Source organism: Cebus imitator, unplaced genomic scaffold (assembly GCF_001604975.1).
Source record: "Cebus imitator isolate Cc_AM_T3 unplaced genomic scaffold, Cebus_imitator-1.0 Scaffold70, whole genome shotgun sequence".
NCBI lineage: Eukaryota > Metazoa > Chordata > Mammalia > Primates > Cebidae > Cebus > Cebus imitator.
The window spans coordinates 398,751-404,750 of NW_016107385.1; positions in this window are offsets into that span (position 1 = coordinate 398,751).

The window sequence follows — 6,000 nt, forward strand, 5'->3', positions numbered from 1 at the left end:
AGAAGACTCAGTCCTTGAAGGACTCATTATCTGCTAACTGAAAAGCCCTTAGGCCCTGAATAACCAGCAAGGATTCTTAGGTATTATGTGGAGGGCTTTAGGTGAGACCCTGAGAATTGCTGGCTTCAGGTGAGACTCATAGTCCCAGCTATTGTGGCTATCGGTCAAGATTCCTTCTACTTTAGAAAAGCAGAGGAAAAAGCAAAGGGGACTTTGTCTTCCAGCTTGGCCACAGTAGGGTAGAGGACAGAGTGAGTCCTTGGGGTCCCCAGTTCCAGGACTTGGTTTTTGGAATACATTTCTTGAACTGCCCTAGGCCAGAGGGGATCCCACTACCCTGAAGGGTGAGTCTCAGTCCAGGCAGCGTTCACTACAAGTTGACAGAAAAGCCTTTGGGCCTTCCTTTAAAAAAACCTTAGTGGGAGTCTGGCAGTACTCCCCATAGACCTATGGTGGTAGTGGCCATGGTGTGAGGCATCTCTGCCTTTGGAAAGGGGAGGAAAGAGGAGAAGGACTGAGTCTTTTGGTTTCAATGCCAGCTCATCTCCAGTACGATACAGTATCAGTTAGACTACTAAAATTATTGACTCTGGACCCTGGCTTCCTGACAGCACCTCTGGACATGTGCAGGGCTGGGGAGACTCACCACACTGAAGGGAAGGACACAGGCCTGGTTGCTGTACCACCTGCTGATTGTAGAGCCCCAGGGCCTTGAGTGAACACAGGCTGTAGCCAGGGAGTGATTACAGCAGGCCTTGGGTAAAACCCAGTGCTGTGCTGGCTTCAGGTCTAACCCCGCACAGTCCTAGTGGTTTTGGCCGCAGAGGTACTTGTGTTAAACCATCCAGAGCTCCAGATGACTCAGAAGAGACAGACTCCATTCATTTGGAGGAAGTAAGCAAAGAGGATAAGAATCTCTTCCTGATAATCCAGAGAATTTTTCCAGATTTTGCATAAAACCATCAAGGTGCTACCTCTACAAGTCTGCAAGAACCACAGTATTACTGGGCCTAGGTGGCCCCTAAGGCAGATATGGTTTAAATCACAATATCAAAGTCCTTTTGAATATCTGGAAGGCCTTCCCAAGAAGAGTAGGTACAAACAAGCTCAGACTGAGAAGACTACAATAAATGCCTAACTCCAATGCCCCAACACCAAACATCTACAAGCATCAACATCATCCAGGAAAACATGACCTCACCAAACTAAGTAAGGCACCAGGGACCAATCCTGAAGAAACAGAGATATGTGACCTTTCAGACAGAGAATTAAAATACCTGTTTTGAGAAAACTCAAAGAAATTCAAGATAACACAGAGAAGAAACTCAGAATTCCATCAGATAAATTTAACAAAGAGATTAAAATAATTAAAAGAATCAAGCAAAAATTCTAGAGTTAAAATGCATTTAGCATACTGAAGAATACATCAGAGTCTTTTAAAAGCAGAATTGATCAAGCAGAAGAAAGAATTAATGAGCTTACAGACAGGCTAACTGAAAATACACAGAGAAAACAAAAGAAAAAAAACGCACACCTACAGGATCTAGACAGTAGCCTCAAAAGAAAACATCTAAGAGTTATTGTCCTTAAAGGGGAGTTAAAGATATAGGCATAGAAAGTTTATTCAAAGGAATAATAAAGAACTTCCCAAACCTCGAGAAAGATATCAATATCCAAATATAGAATACCAACAGATTTAACCCAAAGAAGACTACATAAAGGCATTTAGTAACCAAACTCCCAAGGTCAAGGATAAAGAAAGGATTGTAAATGCAGCAAGAGAAGAGAAACAATGTACAGTGGAGCTCTGATAGGTCTGGCAGCAGACTTTTCAATGGAAATCTTACAGGACAGGAGAGAGTGGCATGACATATTTAAAGTGCTAAAAAAATAAACATTTATCCTGCTATAGTATTCTGGTGAAAATGTCTTTCAAACATAAAGGATAAATGCTTTCCCAGACAAACAAAATCTGAGGGACTTCATCAACACCAGACCTGTCCTACAAGAAATGCTAATCAGAGTACATTAATCAGAAGGAAAAGGACATTAATGAGCAATAAGAAAATATCTGAGGTACAAAACTCACTGGCAATAGTAAGTACACAGGAAACACAATATTATAACATTGTAACTGTGGTATAGAAACTACTCAAGTAGGAAAACTAAACAATGAACTAATCAGAAATAACTACAACTTTTCAAAACATAGACAGTATAATAAAATATAAATAGAATTTAAAAAGTGGAAGGACAAAGTTAAGAAACAGAGTCTTTGTTTTCTTTTTGCATGTTTGTTTATGCAAGCAATGTTAAGTTGTTATTAGCTTAAAATAATGGGTTATAAAATAGTATTTGCTAACCTCATGGTAATCTCAAACCAAAAAAATACAATGGTTACACAACAAAAAAGATGCAAAAAACTAAATTATATCAACAGATAAAATCACCTTTACTAAAAGGAAGAAAGGAAGAAAAGAAAGAAGACCACAAAACAACAAGGAAACAAATAACAAAATGGAAGAAGTAAGTCTTTACTTATCAATAATAACATTGAGTGCAAGTGGACTAAACTCTCCAATCAAAGGACATAGACTGACTGAATAAATTTAAAAACATGACCCAAAGAACTGTTGCCTAAAAGAAACACACTTGACTTATAAATGCACACAAACTGAAAATTTAAAAGATAGAGAAAGATATTCCATGCAAATGGAAACCAAAAAAAGAACAAGAGTAGCTATACTTATATGTGACAAAATAGATTTCAAGGTAAAAAATACAGGAAGAGACAAGGTCACTACCTAATGATAAATGAGTTAATTCAGCAAGAGGATATAACAATTTTAAATATATATGTACCCAACACTGGAGAACCCAGACATATGTAGCAAATATTATTAGAGCTAAAGAGAGAGAGAGACCTTAATAAAATAATATCTGGGGATTTTAACACCCTACCTTCAGCTTTGGAGAGATCTCCCAGACAGAAAATCAACAAATAAACATTGGATGTAACCTGTACTGTAGTCCAAATTAACCTAATAGATATTTACAGAACATTTCATCTATTGGCTTCAGAATACACTTTCTTTTCCTTAGCACATGGAGCACTTTCAAGGATAGGCCATATATTAGATCACAAAACAGCATTCACAAAAAATTAAAATAATATCAAGCATCTTCTCTGAACACAATGTAATAAAACTAGAAATCAAAAACAAGAGGAATTTTGGAAACTATAAAAATACATGGAAATTAAACAATATGCTCTAGAATGACTGGTAGGCCAATGAAGAAATTAAGAAGAAAATTGAAAAAATTCTTGAGACAAATGATAATAGAAATACAACACTAAAAAAAACTTATAGGATACAGCAAAAGTATTAATAAGAGGAAAATTTATAGCTATAAGTGCCTATATCAAAAAAGAAAAACTTTAAATAAACAACCTAATGGTGTGTTTAAAGAACTAGAAAAGCAAATGCAAAACAAACCCAAAATTAATAGAAAAGAAACATAAAGATCAGAGCAGAAATAAATGAAATTGAAATGAAGAAAACAATTCAAAAGATCAATGAAACAAAAAGTTGCTTTTTTGAAAAATTAAACAACATTGAAAACCATACAGCCAGACTTACGAAAAAAGAGAGAAGATCCAAATAATGAAATCAAAGATGAAAAAGCAGACATTGCAACTGGTCCTGCAGAAATTCAAAGGATTATTAGTGGCTACTATGAGCAACTATAGGCCAATAAATTGGAAAATCTAGAAGAAATTGACAAATTCCTAGACACATCCAACTTAGCAAGATTCAACCATGAAGAAATATAAACCTGAAAAGACCAATAACAAGTAATGGTTGGGTAGTATTCAATTGTGTATATACACCAGTTATCTACTTGTTGACTGATGGGGATTTGGGGTTAGTTCCATGATTTTGCAACTGCAAATTGTGCTGCTATAAACATGCATGTGCCAGTAACTTTTTTGTATAATGACTTCTTTTCCTCTGGGTAGATATCTAGTAGTGGGATTGCTGGATCAAATGGTAGATCTACTTTTAGTTCTTGAATGCTTCTCCACACTGTTTTTCATAGTGCTTGTACTAGTTTACATACTCAGCAGCAGCAGAGAAGTGATCCCTCTTCACCGCATCCACACCAACTCTGTTTTTTTGATTTTTTGATTATGACCACTCTTGCAAGAGAAAGGTGGTATCACATTGTGGTATTAATTTGCATTTCCTTGATCATTAGTGATGTCGAGCATTTTTTCATATGTTTGTTGGCCATTTGTATATCTTCTTTTGAGAATTGTCTATTTATGTCCTTAGCCCACTTTTTGATGGGATTGTTTGGTTTTTCTTGCTGATTCGTCTGACTTTATTGCAGATTCTGCATAGTCCCTTGCTCAGATGTATGGATGGTGAAGATTTTTTCCCACTCTGTGGATTGTCTGTTTACTCTGCTGACTATTCCTTTTGTCATACAAAAGCTCTTTAATTAAGTCCCAGCTATTTATCTTTATTTTTATTGCATTTGCTTTTGGATTCTTAGTCATGAAATCCTTGCCTAAGCCAATGTCTAAAAGGGTTTTTCCAATGTTATCTTCTAGAATTTTTGGTTTTAGGCCTTAGCTTCAAGTTTTAATCCATCTTGAGTTGATTTTTGTATAAGGTGAAAAATGATGATCCAGTTTCATTCTCCTACATGTGGCTAGCCAATTATCCCACCACCATTTGTTGAAAAGGGTGTCTTTTCCCCACTTTATGTTTTTGTTTGCTTTGTCGAAGATCAGTTGGCTATAAGTATTTCTGGGTTCTCTCTTCTGTCCCATTGGTCTATGTGCCTATTTTTATACCAGTACCATGCTGTTTTGGTGACTGGCCTTATGGAATAGTTTGAAATCAGGTAGTGTGATACCTTCAGATTTGTTTTTTTTGCTTAATCTTGCTTTGGCTATGTGGGCCCTTTTTTGATTTTATATTAACTTTATAATTGTTTTTTCTAATTCTGTGAAGAATGATGGTGTACTTTCATAGGGATTGTGTTAAATTTGTAGATTGCTTTTGGCAGTATGTCATTTTCACAATTTTGATTCTCCCCATCCATGAGCATGGGATGTGTTTCCATTTGCTTGTGTAGTCTATCATTTCTTTCAGCAGTGTTTTGTAGTATTCCTTGTAGAAGTCTTTCACTTCCTTGGTTAGGTAAATTCCTAAGTATTTTATTTTATTTATTTTTGCGGCTACTGTAAATGGGGTTGAATTCTTGATTGGACTCTCCACTTGGTCACTGTTGGTATATAGAAGAGCTACTGATTTGTGTACATTAATCTTGTATCCAGAAATTTTGCTGAACTCTTCTATCAGTTCTAGGAGTCTTCTGAAGGAGTCTTTAGGGTTTTCAAGGTAAACGATCATATCATCAGCACACAGTGACAGTTTGACTTCCTCTTTACCGATTCATATGCCCTTTTTTTTCTCTCTCTCTGTCTTACCTGATTGCCCTGGCTAGGATTTCCAGTACTATGTTGAAGAGGAGTGGTGAGAGTGGGCATCCTTGTCTTGTTCCAGTTCTCAGAGGGAATACTTTCAACTTTTCCCCATTCAGTATTATGTTGGCCGGTGTTTGTCAAAGATGGCTTTTATTACATTGAGGTGTGTCTCTTCTATGCCAATTTTGCTGAGAGTTTTAATCATAAAAAGATGCCTGATTTTGTCAAATGCTTTTTCTGCATCTACTGAGGTGATAATGTGATTTTGGTTTTAATTCTTTTTATGACTTGTTTATGTCAAACCATCAGTGCATCTCTGGTATGAAACCTACTTGATCATGGTGGATTCTCTTTTTGATATGTTATTGGATTTGGTTAGCTAATATTTTGTTAATGATTTTAGTATCTAGGTTCATCAGGGATATCAGTCTGTAGTTTCCTCTTTTGGTTATGTCCTTTCCTGGTTTTGGTATTAGGGTGATGCTGGCTTCATAGAATGA